Source organism: Rosa chinensis, chromosome 5 (genome assembly GCF_002994745.2).
Source record: "Rosa chinensis cultivar Old Blush chromosome 5, RchiOBHm-V2, whole genome shotgun sequence".
NCBI classification, from domain to species: domain Eukaryota; kingdom Viridiplantae; phylum Streptophyta; class Magnoliopsida; order Rosales; family Rosaceae; genus Rosa; species Rosa chinensis.
In genome coordinates this window covers 63,105,792-63,121,517 of record NC_037092.1, presented here as the reverse complement: position 1 = coordinate 63,121,517, position 15,726 = coordinate 63,105,792, and positions in this window count along the sequence as shown.

Genomic DNA, 15,726 nt, shown 5'->3' with positions numbered 1-15,726 from the left:
TCAAATTAGTGTAATCATATAGTAAAAATTGTTACAAGTGATAGGAATGATACAATTAGGAACAACTAACGACTCACTTTTAACATACGTCATACCAACAAGTAGACATAATTTCTTAAGTCTAGATGGACAATAATAGATTGAACTACTAAATTTCTTGTACACCGTTCTCTCAAAAAAATAAAAAATAAAAAAATAATCTGTTGCACACCATGAGACTAGAATGATAGTCATGCTGACCATAAAGACTCTCAATTAGAGAAACTACCAATATTATTGGTAAGGGAATGTCAGCGTACTAACCGAGTAGCGACTTCAACCCCAAGTCACTTTTATTAGATGTTTAACCCCAAGTAATGACCACTGTAAAATTATTAATAATGAGGAAATTTATGTAATTCTCAAATTTAATTTACAATCAACACTCATTTCCTTTTTTAGTTAAAATTCTTACAAAATGATAAAATTTAAGTTACCAAAAAAGAAAACATGAAGTGTGAATTTCACTTTCCATCTTTTTCATATGGTCATTTTACTGACTCAATACACTCTAGTAATTAAATAAATTACAAAAAAAATGAAACATGGAGTGTGAATTGCAAAATAGAGAGTGTGAATTTTGCTCTCCATTCTATTCATATGGCCACTTTACTACACTCAGTTCACTACAGTAAATAAAAATTTAATATTCCAATGAAAATTATTGCACTACTAAGGTCAATGTAAAGAGTTTTTATTATTGACTTGTTTTAAGCTAATTTTTCTCTAATTGACTTGTTATTAGAAATAATTATGGTGCAAATTGCTACAACAACATAACATATCAACAAACCAATAATAAAATGAGAGCTCTCGCTCTCTCTCTTGTGCGGCGGCCAGCCCTAGGGTTGTGCTTTCTGATCATTGACGGTGCCCTTGGTACTTGGCTGCCGAGTTCTCTGAACTCGTGGATCCCCTCCGTCCAACCCCTTGGTTGTTGCACCCGTATCCTGTCGGTCTCTAGATGGGATTCAATCACTTCTATTTGGTGTGATGTTGCTCGTCCTCCGGCAAGTTCCAGAAGGAGGCTCCTTTGCGGATCCGTGGATCCAAATCGCATTTGGGATCCCGGCTCTTATTCTCCGGTTTGCTCTCTGGCTAGTGGGGTTGATCTCGGGTTGTTCCGACATTGGTTGGAGTCACGGCATTCAGACTATCTCCGGTGACGGCGGTTTGACTTATGGTGGTTAAAGGCACTGAGATCAGGTTCGTTGGGCGAGAGGCTTCGCGATCAGACCATCTGGTTGCAGTGTTCCCAGTCTAGTCTTTGCCATGCTACCCCGAAGGCGCAACTGTCTGTCTTGGCGGAGCGGTGGTGTGGCTCAGGAAGGGTGCCCAGCCGCTCGGGTGCCCAGAGTGTTTTCATATGGGCTGGATTGTGGTTATGTGGCTTTTTCAATTGGTCCTGGACCATGGTCATGTCTGTTTTGGCAGACTTGATTTTGGATTCGGGTCGGATTTGGATCCGTATTTGGGACCCGGGTAGTCCTCAATTCTGGATCTTGGATCCAAGACAACCGCTCATTTTGATCTGGTATTGGTTCTGGTTATTGGGAGTTCGTTTGCTAATTTTTGAGTTTTTGACACCCTCGGTTCCTTTCAAACTCCGGGTGAGTGAATCACCTCCCTTAGGTGTTCGTATCACTGGTTACAGTTACGGTTACTATTATATTTACACTGCTCTAGTGACATTTTCAGTGCAGCGATGCCAGTCGGCATCAAGTTACATGGTTACCTGGTTCCCTTTCCTTCTCGATACGATTGTGCATCTAGTTATGTTTTATTGTTTTTTCTTTATTATAGATGCGTTTGTGCATCTCGTTATGTCTTATTGCCTTCTTTCGATGTTTTGTGCATCGCTCCATGTACTCCTCAATTTCACTTAATATAACTTGTCGTCCTTCCTTCAAAAAAAAGAAACAATTATGGTGCGGGTGCATATTGAACTGTCTGTCAATGATCATGTGCAGGAATTTCACCTTCGGATGTTAACAGCCTCTCCTTCAAGTATACTAGTGCCTACCTCAATTATGTTGGAGCTCGCTGCCATGTGGTGCTTGCCCTGACGGCTCCATCGTCGTCCACCGGCCGGTGCCCCGACGATGACAGGTTTGAGTGTTGTTTCTTTTCTTCGGACTTTAGTATTCTGGGCTAGTGTATCGGCCACCCTTTCTTCTTTTTTAATAATAATCTCAGAGAAAGTGAGATTTTTCGATGGGATAAGTGAGCAGCGATCATATGCCCTCTTCCTCAACGAACTGACAAGATGGAGGGCGCAACTGCGCTTGATTGGGACTGGCAATATTAGCATGAGAAGGAAGACAATAGCTGATGTCCCTAATGGCTATGGTTATGCAACTTGAGAACCCATGTACCATAGTTTGTAATAAATTATGACGTTTTTATTTAAAAAATATAAAGAAAAAAAAATTCTGACCCAACACCTGATACATTAACTTTAACTAATGTTCAAACGTAACTCTAAAGTAACAACAAAGTAGTTATAGGGACAAAAATAAATAGAATAATGGTAATATCATTTTCGATGGAGTTAATTGTTTTAAATTGCGTTTTTTTTTTTTAAGTGGATTATTCTTAATTTTTGTATATAAAGAGCAATCAGAGACCATAAAGTATAACTCAGTCAGATGACTATTCCTTCAAGTCAAAATCTTGTAACAGTATATGATCTCCTTGATTGTTGCTGAAAATAACGAACATGATGTGTTTTCTAGAGAAATTTATGTACATGATCTATTGATAAATATGTAATTATCAAGGTCTACATTTAGGTGGGCACGAGTGCATGACCCATATTGGATGTACCCCCAACCACTCTAATTGCCCAGACAAAGGTGTTGTATGCATAGGAAACACTTATATTTTACTTGCAAAAAGGAACAAGATCCATCCATTTCCTCACATTCTCATCTAGACCCATCGCTGCCCTACCAATTGTTTTTTACTTTTTTCAGATATTATATCTCTGCCGATTACTGCGAAACTTTTATGAACTTGTTTATTTATCTGCTATGAGATATTTATATTTTATTTTCCATTGCCTGGACTATTGGAACTGCAACCCCTGCGTTAAGATAATCTTTTTAATTTTTTTTTTTTAGAAGAGATAATCTTTTTAAATTAAGAAATATCATATACATGAGGAAATGCAACCCTTAAAGTTAAAACTATGCTATTGATGCTCTAGTATTTGACAAATATATTGCATATAGTGTTTTCATATATGATTTGGAATATACTAATAGTACGTTTACTTAGTTAGAATGAGAATGAAAATGAAGGTAATGATTTTTTGCGTTTACTAACATATATAGGGATGCGAATGATTCTAATATATGATATTCATGTGTTTACTAATATATATAGATATTGGAATGTGTGCGGGTCCCTACTAGGAATCGATTTCTAAATAAGCCTTAGTTTGATAACCAAGGGGGGTATGGGTTTCACTTTCTTTTACCCACCATCTCTCATCTCCAGATCTTGTTGCCTGGATTTTTTCTATTCCATTTCAAATCGGTACCATGGCTTGGTTCTTGCAGTGGCTTCTCTCAAACGCGATTTCTCATGTCTCAATCGGAAGATAGGTAGAGCTTTGGCTCGGGTGCATGCACCACCTACTTCTATGTTCTATTTTTGGGGTCTTTTGGCTCCTCCTGATCTGGGTTTCGTTTGCCTAGATTTGTTCTCTAAGTTGTGGCTGCAAATCTCATGTTATGGTGCAAATTTGTACTGTGGGGAAGAGGATATATCTATGTTTAGATCCTCTTTTTTCTTTTGTTTTTCCATTTTCAGGGTTATTTTGATCGGGCTTTGGTGTAGGGGTCTCCTTACAAGCTGCAATTTTGGAGTTCCATGTACGAATTCAGCTACGATGGCCATGGTGGACGTTGGTGGTGCTGGATTTGTTGCGACTGAAGCTTCTGATGTCTTCCTTTAATTTGTGTTCTTGCTTTTCTCTAGGCTTGTTTTTCTATGTTGCGTGTGTCCGTAGTTCCTCTTGTCTTGCCTCCTGTGGCTTTGACTACGAGAGCTCTGTTTCTCTTCAGTTTAGTCTTTTGGCTTTCTGTTGTTGTATGGCTGGGCTGTTTGCCCTCTTTTCAATGAATATCTTTGACCAAAAAAAAAAAAGGTGGGTATGGGTTTAGTAATGATTCTCATACCGATTTTTTCTTCTCTTATTCCAGTTGTCTTTGATTTATGACTTTTTCTATTTTAGCTATCTCCGATTCATAACTTTTTCCATTCCAAATAAATATTTTTTTTTTTAATGAACTTACCAGCAACAAAAGTTTCTTCAAATCATTGTAAATAAAACCCATAGGGTATATATAATCCAAATAACATCATAACCACGAACAGAACTCAAAAAGCTCAACACGACTGTTACATGTCATTTCAATTTTGAAAATCTATTGCTTAAAATGATCAGATTTTTAATATCACTTAAACTTTTCAAATCAATGGTGTATTGTTTACCTCATGCCTTCAAACAATACAAACACATAATCCAACCTCTTCAACCAAAAGAGTGAAACTTTTTGGGTTAACATAACACAATTACAAAGCTTTAGCAAAACCGATGAACAAAAATCAAAGGTATCTTGCAAATAACTCTTCAACCAAAACCAAAAGTAAATCTAAATCATATCCAAATGCACAAAATCGAGATTCAAACAATCACATAACAAAAACAAAGAATAATTCAAAAGAGAGATAGTGTTCAGACATTTAGTAAAATTAGTATAACTCATTAAATTTCATAACTAAAAATAAAATTTAAAGCTTGTTAAGTTGGCTACCTTCTTGTGATATTAATATCTTGAGGAACAGTTTTTAGTTGATTCAAAGAAGCTCCTACAATCTGAAAACAAATGATGGGGTTAATATATTGAAATAGCATTTAGAAAATTTGTTCAAAGCAAGTAGCTGCAATGAAATGAGCATTTTTTTTTAAAAAAATAAGGGTTTGGAACCCAGTCAAGATGGGAAACTCATCCCCACGCCCATATTGTTATTTAATGAATATAAATGCATCGAGAGGGACATAATACCTGAACCGTGAGCATTATTATTTACATTATAATAGTCCTCCAATAAAACATCCTGTAGAAAATCAGGAGCCTCATCAAAAGACAGGTGAACAACATGACCTAATGTAGCAAAGTGGGCTAACCTATTTGCCACACTATTTGCTTCACACAAGATATGTCGAACTACAATGGTATCAAAATCAAGCAAAAAATCCTTACAACCATCTATAATTCGACTAACCTCAGAATTGTCTTCACCCTGTCGATTCAATACATTTACTAAGATGAAGGAATCAGTCTCAATCTCAATATCCTTCCACCCTTGTTGAATGGCTAAGAGTAGACCAGACTTGCAAGCTTCAGCCTCATTGTGAAGGGCAGAGACCACATGCTGCATACGTCTTGACCACGCACACCTAAATTGTCCAGCTTCATCCCTCACTACTCCACCAATTCCCCCTACCCCAGCATCACATCGAAACGATCCATCCAAGTTCATTTTAAGTCTACCCCGTGGTGGCATGGGCACACCCACTTTGCAGCATCCCTCTTCCCCACATTATGATTTACCTTAACCGGATGCAATCTCTGGTACTCACTCAAGTGATTATTTGACCAAGCTACATCATGCATTGGCACAAAGTTTCCGCCATTCTAGACTATGTTATTCCGTTCAACCTATAGTATCCAGAGAGCCATGACGAAAACATCTCACTGTTGAGGAGGAAGCATTTCAATCATGTCCAAAATCTACCCAGCCAATGACGTCGCTTGATGGTTTCGATCTCTTAGGCCAAGCAAACTGAATAGCCAAAAGCAAGCAACAACATTGCAGTTCTTAAAAAGATGTAAATTACTTTCAGTTTCGAACTTACAGAAAACACACACTTGATCTGGCAGGTTCACTATCTTTTTGCTCAAAGCCTCCTTCGTTGGGATGAAACCTCTCAAGAGCCTTCGAACAAAGCTTCTGACCTTAGGCTAGACACGGGCCTTCCACACCTTCTTCCATAGTGGTCTCATTTCATTAGAACTAGAAGAAGTAGAAGCATGTGGTACCTGGGTAGACATTTACCGGGCCACATGGTATCCACTCTTCACTGTTACAGACCCGTGCCTGTCAAAGTGCCATACCACTCTATCCACTGGATTGCGCACACTCCATAGAATCTTACATATCATTTAGACCTCATCAGGTGAGAACAACTCCTCTAGTAAATTTGGCATCCACTCGTAAGTATCTTGAACTATGAGGTCTGCAACTTTCAATTCTTCTAACCCTCCATTACTGGTCTAATTGGGCAGAATGTATAAGGTATTCGAAGCCATGCATCATTCCATACTGAAATAGCACTCCCCGTCCCAACTTGATACCTAATCCCCCACTGTAACACCTCTTTGCCTTTTATTAGGCTCTTCTAAGAGTAGGAATCCTCAGGGCTCGCAGAAGCATTCATAAAATCTGAACTAGGAAAATATTTACTTTGAGTGTTCTAGTTAAGGGATACCTCATGAGCCTGTTAAGGGTAAAAGTGTGATTTTCCAACTCAAGTTAGATATATATGTGCTATAGTATAAATACATGTACTTGATACTCTATCAATACAATTTGAAGCCTTGGATTCTATCTTGTTCTTCAGCTTTCTTTCTACTTTTCCTGCTTTTCTCTATTTTTCATAAAACTCTAACATGGTATCAAAGCCATTTATCATTGGCTTGGAGGAAGAATGACTCTGCTTTAATGACGTTACTAGCTAGTACTTTGTCCCTTAATGCTCTTTCTTTTATTGTTGGGAGCAAAACCTCAAAAGAAGTTTGGTTTTCGCTTTATGAGAGGTATGCTAAACTTTCAAAGTTCAAAGCTTTCGAGCTCCAGACCTCAATGCAGAAAATTCTTAAAGGTAGAGATAGTATACACAAGTATATGGAATGTTTTAAAACTGTCTGGGACCAACTCTCTATTGCTGGAGTTTTCATTCCTGATGAAGATATAGTGTTTCTGATCCTAAATGGATTGCCTGTTGAATATGCGAACATAAAGACTGTCATCGGAGCTCAACAGATGCCAATATCTCTAAGCGAGCTTCGCACATATTATTGGATGTTGAGTTTGATATTGTTCAAGAATCAAGATCATTTGCTTCTGCTCCTGTGCTTAAGCACAAAGCACTACCATTGCCCTTTCTTATAGCCATGATTGCACAGAATGGAATTGCTAATGGGAATGCATTTATCAATCCTGCAACTTATGGTCTATCCACTGGAACTACCCATATAAATGCTTATAATGGTCGTAGTGTTGTTCCTATGAGTCATATGGGTTATGTTCAGCCACCTGCATCTACTGGATTCATAATTCCTTCCTCTCTGAATATATCAATGGGTTTCTCAGGTTCTCCTATCTCATCTACACTAGGTGGTACCAACTTTCAACATAGTTTTCAAGGTGCTACAATGATAAACAATAATGGACCTTTTGAATTGCAACATATGTTTCAGCGTACTCCAATCATAAATGGTTGTGTTGCTATGAATCAGGCACCCTATGTCATGCATTGTACTTCACCTACTGTTGGTTATGTGAATCCTTCATATCCCATGCCTCAGCCTACTATACCTCAGCAGCAAGTTGTCAATGGTGTTTCTTCTGCATGTGGGTTTATGGCTCAATATAATAATGGAAATGGTGCATACTTACAGTACCCCAATGCTCAGTACACTAATGGCTCTAATGTTTCATTTACACAGCAATTTAGTACAACTTCAGACAATGGAATGACACAGGAAAATAATGTTGGAAGCTTTTCTCATAGACCTATGTCACAACACAATGTGTTGCAGTCTCAGAATACAAGAACTTTCAGTGGCAACTTCAACTCAAATGCAGGCAATAATGAGCTCTCTCCATTTTCTGATGTTGTTTCTTGTTATAGTGCATCGGAAAAACCATATGTCGCAGCGGTCAATAAATTTGATCAAGTCAAGGTGGATCACAAGATAAGGGATGACCAAAAGGCACAAGCTTGTGTCCATGTTGTTGATGTTAGAGTTTCAGCTCCCAAAGCTTCTTCTCTGCCTGTAAGCAATAATCCAAGCCAAGAAACCAGTGCTCCAGTTATTTCTGTATCATCTGCAAAACCGGTATTAGAGCCTTTTGATGAATTTGTTCCATGTGGTTCTGTTTCGGGTGGTCCATTTGGCTCTGTTTCAGCTGCTCCAACTACTTCAAACAATGCTGAGATGGACTTACTTGGTTCCCTGTTATTGGCTATTGTGCCAAGTACATCTACTACTACCACATCTGAAGTTGATGGCCTTTTAAATTCTGCTCCAGTGACCACATTTATGGTAACTCCTCCAGCTACTACTATGTTGAACTGTAGGCAGGCCTCTTATCCTTTGAAGCTATGGCAATCATTGCCACTCATTAATCCTGATTGAAAGTTTGAAACCAATATTATGGGTTACTGTGTTGCTGAAGTCTTTAGGTATTTTCTAATGCAATCTGATGGTAGCTTCTCTCCCATCAGCTTGAGGGAGGGTGTTAAGGGTAAAAGTGTGATTTTCCAACTCAAGTTAGATATATGTGCTATAGTATAAATACATGTACTTGATACTCTATCAATACAATTTGAAGCCTTGGATTCTATCTTATTCTTCAGCTTTCTTTCTACTTTTCCTGCTTTTCTCTATTTTTCATAAAACTCTAACAGAGCCTCCATCCTTGTTTTGCCAAGAGAACATGGTTGAAAGCTATCATATTCTGGAACCCTAGTCCACCCTCCTCCTTGGGTGTGCACATCTTTTCCCAAGCCATCCAATAGTATTTTCTTACCCTTCTCAGAGTCCCCCCACCAGAAATCTGCCATACATCTATGCATTTCAGAACACAAGTGTTTTGGCAATTCGAAACAACTCATGACATAAGTGGGCACCGACTGCACCACCGATTTAAATAGCTCCTCTTTTCCTACTGCACTTAGGGCTTTGGCCTTACAACTTTTCATCTTGTTTCTTGTTTTCTCCATAATGAATTGGAATGCCTCATTTTTTGAATAGCTCACCTCTGTGGGAAGTCCCAAGTACTTATCGTGTTTATCAACTCTCAAGACACCAAACATTGCAGCAAGCTCTTCTTGAAACTGTAGATCAACATTCCTAGAAAAAGACATGCGACTCTTCTGGTAGTTGATGACTGTGTTGTAGTTCAACCAAATCTTTTTTATAGTCAATTAACTATAGTAAATTTCTATGCTTATAGCAATTATCAAAGCATGCTGAATAGTTTTATAGATTGTTAAATGCCTATAATGAGAGTTTACATGAATATAGACTAAAAGAAATAAATCGAAGCACAAGTCCAGTAAGTTTTAGTAATATTAGTAAGGGTTAGACCTCCAAATTTGATATTTGGACCTCCAACTTTTTCTAATTATTAATAGACTTTGTCAAGTTATATGAAAAGACAAATAAGGACAAATAGAGAAAAATGAAAAATGAAAAATAATAATAATGTTAAATGAAAAACACATTATGTGTCTTCGTCAAAGTGACTGACGAAGAGGGAATCAAGGAATTTCAATTACAGCTCAATCAGCATTTAGTATCGTTATTGTAATTGATATTTCCATTGTAATTCTGTCCCTATATAAAGGGACTATGAAATGAAATGAGTAGACAATTCCCATTTATTTTTACACGCTCAGAGCTAATAGCCAAGAAAAAAACCCTAGTTTTCTAGTTTCTTTCTTCTTCCTATCGAAACTAAAAAAAATACAAAAAAAAACCCTAGCTTTGAATTTTTTTTTTTTCTCTCTACCGCTAGCCCACACGTGCCCAGCACCTGCCATGCAAATGCTAACCTCAGTCGCGTCGAAGACGATATAGTCTGAGCCATCATGCCACGCAAACGCTAACCTTCCGATTCAGAGCCGCCACATGGAATGCAAGCAAAATGCTTTTTCTTCGATATGGAAATAAAGAAGCCGTAATGGAAAGGTAAATAGCGGAGAGTAGAGTTACAATGGTTGCAGCGGCGAGGATTGACAAAAATGGGGGTCGATTAGTGGGTGATCTCTCAGGTCGTTGGTGCCGAAGACGAAACAGGAGAGGGAGGGAGGGAGGGGGAGAGAGAGAGAGAGAGAGAGAGAGAGAGAGAGAGAGAGAGAGAGAGAGAGAGAGAGAGAGAGAGAGGTGAAGACTTTGAGTTTTTGCCGAGCGTAGCTCCCTCCTTCAATTTTTGTCGAGCCTCCTCCGGATGGAAATGGAAGCCAAAGCTCTGGATAATAGTCCATTTTTCAATTTCCTGTGATCAGCAGCTTTGAATAGAGGCAGGGGCAATTTTAGAATTTTGCCTGATAAGTGGGGCCCATATGATCTGACATGGCATGCCTCGTCAGCGAGTTAACGGCTGCAATTGACGGATGATTAACGGAAAGACTTATTAGATGAGAATCGATAATGCAGAGTGTTTTGAATGAAATTGAAAGTTGAAGGACTGAATTGATTTCTGACCTAAACTATAGGGTAATAAACAGTATTTAGCCCTAAATACTTGATCATAAAAGTGGGGCTTTAGTAAATTTCCATGTTTATAGCAATTACCAAAGTATGCAGAATAGTATATGGAGTCTTCTATATATGTCTATAATTGACAGCTTATATGAAATCATAGAGTAAAAAAAGAAAAAACAAAGCAAAACAAATTAATTAAGGCATAAATGAAATGAATTTTAATCATGACCAATTACATATTCTATGAGACTTGATTTCAAATGCCTAGAGATTGTTGACTAAATAATGATACCAAATTTACATTCTTAAACACTCTATAATGGATATACTGAAATAATTCAATTAATTGAAGACCAAAATAGAAAGAAGAGCTAAAATCATTTTACCATCCTGAACTTTATACCTAAATCATTTGTGCCCCTAAACTTCTAATATGATCGCATGTGCCCTTGTACTCTCCAATGTGATTGATTATAGCCAATCCTTAACTAATCCATCAATTTCTTCATATAGTGTTGCCTACTCAAACTAGATTTTGGCCTTCAATCATGCAAGAAACACACCATTTACATGTCCAAAGCTAAAAACTGACCCTAAGTGGACTCTCATCATTACCAATGAAGAAATTGATGAATTAGTTTATTAATGGCTTTGGTTGATCATATTGGAGAGTATAATGGCATATGTGATTAAATTAGAAGTTTGGGAACACAAATGATTTTAGGTGTAAAATTCAGGGTGGTAAAATGATTTTAGCTCTAGAATGAATGTTGGAAATAACGTTCCAAAACAGGGTAACTCAACCAATGTGAACATGTCTATAAACTCGACTAATGTTTCAAAACAGGGTAACATGACCAATGTGAACATGTCTATAAAATTGATCAAAGAGGTGTTTTTGAATATCAACATGTCTATAAACTTGATCAAACAGGCTATTTAATTGATTAAAATTAAAATTAACTGTTAAATAGAATTCAGAGAGATCAAATTGATTTCCAAAATCAGACATCAATATGAATTTCTCAGACTTTTACTTGAATGATTACCAGATTTATATGCTGCAGGTTTTTTTCTATTTTAATTGTTCTACATACATCGGCTGTCATAGATAGGATTCTTACCACAAAAGTAGTTAGATCATGATTACAACTTGGAATCAGTTAATTTTTATTTTATTTTTTTATTTTTAAAAAAACTTGGTATCAGTTAATATTCACTGACATGATAATTTTCAAATAGGAAAAATATCATATAAATTGATTTCAAAATAAAAAAACTAAACATGAGTTTATAACTTTCTGCAAGAAATTACAAATCTTTATGTCAGTATGAATGAAAGAGTACAAATTACAAACTCTTAGATCAATTTCAAAGAAAGACTACAAATGGCAAGAACCCAATCTGAAATCAACTGATTTTGAGAAACATGATAAGATCACTGAAATCTGAAAACAGAAAGGCTTTTATCACGTTTAATACAGACTCAAAACTTACCCAGTCTTTATCAAGGTCAATATTGATGGCAGAGTTGGAACTGTGTAAAAGTCGAATGAGAAGATCCTACAAGAATGGCAGCCTGTAATTGAGGGGAAAAAAAAAGAGGAAGGGCGAAAAGTGAACAGTGATGAACCGTTAGCCAGACCTTCGTATATAGTAACTAAGGTGACCTATTACATGCCAAACAAAGACAAAGACTTGCACATTAGTGGATGTGTGAATGTGTAATTACATGGCTCAACTTTTCTTGTTTCATATTAACGACGTCTCTTGTTTTCTCACGCATGTGTTTATATATCAACATGAAACCTTCATTCCACTAATTAATTTATCCACAAGAAGAATTCTTTTCTTAGTTCATTCCTGAATGATGCGTATAGATGATGATATGTTTGCGATACAAATGAAAAAAGACACATGGTTTGGAGATAAGAGTTCTATGTTTTTGATGCAGTTTTGTCTCTTAAAAGTTGGGATGTAGGGTTAGGAAAGATGGTTCTAGTCTTACCAACACCCGACATTACCTTTATCACTATCTGTTTCTGAATGCAGCACTGGAGTTTCTCTCACGCACCCCTATCAAATTAACTTCTTGGATTTAAAACAGTTAAGAAAAGGAAGGAAAAAGAAGAGTAAGCTAGCTAGCATAACAAATTGCAGGCTGCTATACCATGCACTGGCCGGCCGGCTTATCGTAAAACCACTTAAGCACGGTAGCCCTAGCCTAGTTTATTTTTCTGACGAACTCTCTCTCTAACACAAACCAGTCATACGTAAAAAATCAAACAAAGCTCTTCTTCTTATAGTTACACTAACTTAATTCGGCATGGATTTTACTGGTTCACACATTTTGATTAGTGTTACTAATGAATATAGTTAACATATCCATTTCATGACGCGTTAAACAGAAGATTAAACCTAATCGAGCTGTGTACATGGATTCTTCGATCGACACGTATCAGGTTCAAAGTGAAGCCAGTGCGTCTAGCACTGAGGAAAGGCTGCTACCTGCGAGTTAGTGCGTTTCGTGACCAAATTGGGATTTTCCTTATCTAGAAATATGATTACTCTTCTCCGCCAAGGAATGGCAAGTCTCTTTCAATTTGCTTCCACACACTTATTTTTCAAGATGAAGACTTCAAAACCGTATTGCATGTGTTCCTATCAGTGCATTTGCTGGTAAGTAAGTTACGTTATCAATAATTATTTTGTTCGGGTTTGTAATTAGAGGGATCTCACATGCACGTATTGAAGTTAGGGTACGTTATTTGACATGTGGAATGAGAGTATTGGTCAATTAATCCAAAAGATCTGTCGTACGACTGATACAGTGAGAATGTAGCTTCAACTAAATTGCTACTTTGATTTATATACTCTCACGTTAGAAATTTTAACAAGAGATAAAATTGCAGGACCATAGAATTTCGAATTTAGTTCTTGAATTTTGGCTTTCAAACTAAACTCTCTCGACAAGCAGAGAAGAATGAGCAAAAAGGAATTCATCTTCTGCTCCATATCAGAAAGTCGTTAAGTATTTCTCGTTACCAGAAAGTCAGAGATACTGGATCGAAAAACAGAACTGAACCATATCTTTAAGATTTCACTTTTTGAGATTTCAGTTCATGGCGGCAGTTTGGTTTTAACAAAGTAACCTGAGTTAACTAGAGCATTAGTCTCGGGTACCAAATGAGAGACAAAATATAAAATGGTTAGTCAAATAAGGTTGCTACGTACATATAACTTTCTATATGATTATATGCATCTGTTTGGTAGAAGCTTGATCGAAGATGCATGGTTTCAATCCACTTTCACTTTAACCCCTTTGCGCTTTAAGATCGGTCGAATACGGGATATGCCCTTGTTTGTTGGAATTGTTGTTAAATATTAATATGATGATTCATTATTTAAGACTAACAAACTATGATTGACTCCCACTTTGAGATATGGTGGAATTCCCACTCACTACCCATTCTAGTTATAGCTAGCTACCTAATCTCATTATCAAAAGCCTCTTACAAAAGGAAGAAGAGGTATTAGATTATGGCCAATTTCTTGTTCCACTTGCAAAACATCAATTAACCCATGATCATGTCCTGTCCCTACTCTTAGAAACATCCTTTTCAATTCTGTGTATTGTTTTCTTTACATTGGTATACCGATATATGAGCCATCTAGCTAGCATGCAATTTTTCGTAGATGTAGTGTTCGTCACCAAGGTAAGGATATTCAAAGAGGACATGGAACTAATTGCACCTATGTTTTAGCTCCCAAATCTATGTATCACACACACACGTATTTAGTGGATTTTAGAGATCGCACACATTGGTAAAGTAATTCGGAGTTCACATTCAAAATTGATTGGCAATAAATAGAGTGATTCAAACTCTCATAAACTTATAAGCAATGTTATATTTTTCTAATGTGAGAGTTATATTTTTACACATTCTCAACACATATGAAAAATTATCATATTATTCAAACATATAAACACATCTGAACAACTCATGCATCTTTGGTACAGGTTGGTAAGCATGAGAGATTTTTAAGAGTTTAAGTACATTTGCACCTATATATTGTCCTGCGAAACAAAAATAAAAACGAATTATTAGGTATATATGTAAATAAGCTCACTTGTCACTTGTCAGTGTGCAATGGCGTGTTTGTTAACTGGTATAACTAACATTGTAGGCATCACAAATTTAAATTTAATTGCCATCGTAAAATGGGTGGGATGAGTGGAGTGTATAGGGGATGTCACTTATCTAATTAACAAAATAAACATAATAATAGTATTGATATTGAGTGCCTAGAACTTCAATGCAAGTAATATCTAATATAAATATTCTCTAACTGGGCTAAAAAGATAAATGTTTTCGATCATCTTATAAATCACAGAATTCCCTACAGAGAAACTCCCCCAAGAGGAAATTAAAGAGATCGAGATCCTCTCTTGATATATATTATATACATTGGCATAATTGTCAAATGAAGACCCACCATTTTAGATAAGAAAGATACATCTCCTCGCACACTGTATAATAATCAAGATTAACCAATTGATCTGTGCTTCACATTTCAATTAGAACATGGTACAACTATATGCATCTCTGCAGGACCACTTTCTTTAGAAATATATAGGATCTCTTAAAGGAAGAACATTTCTATGAGAATATTGGAACTATAAAATACCAGGCCTACAATCCTTTAATTTGCACCTTTTGGACCAAGTTTTCAGTTGCAGACCACCTTTATTCATGTTTGATTATGAACATACATAATCAACAGCATTCCAAAACTAAGCTGAATTTTCTGAAAGGGATATTCCTTTTAGAGACAAACCGCCTACAATACTAGTTTCATTAATATTTTCGCACAAAGCTAACTCTCTCTTTCATTCTTTGCACCGCCATTCAAAAGCACATGTAGGAATCTCTTGTTGCTTTCTTGACTATGCGTGTTTTTCTAGCTAAGAGGCCATCATTTTTGTGGGTGCAAATGATCACAAGTGTTCATCCAGTTACTTGCAATTCAAACTATCCATCTACTCCCAATCTTTTTCAGAATTGACCCTTTTTGTTTTTCCTTCTTACTTAATTTATGAAGTATTTTTCTATGCACA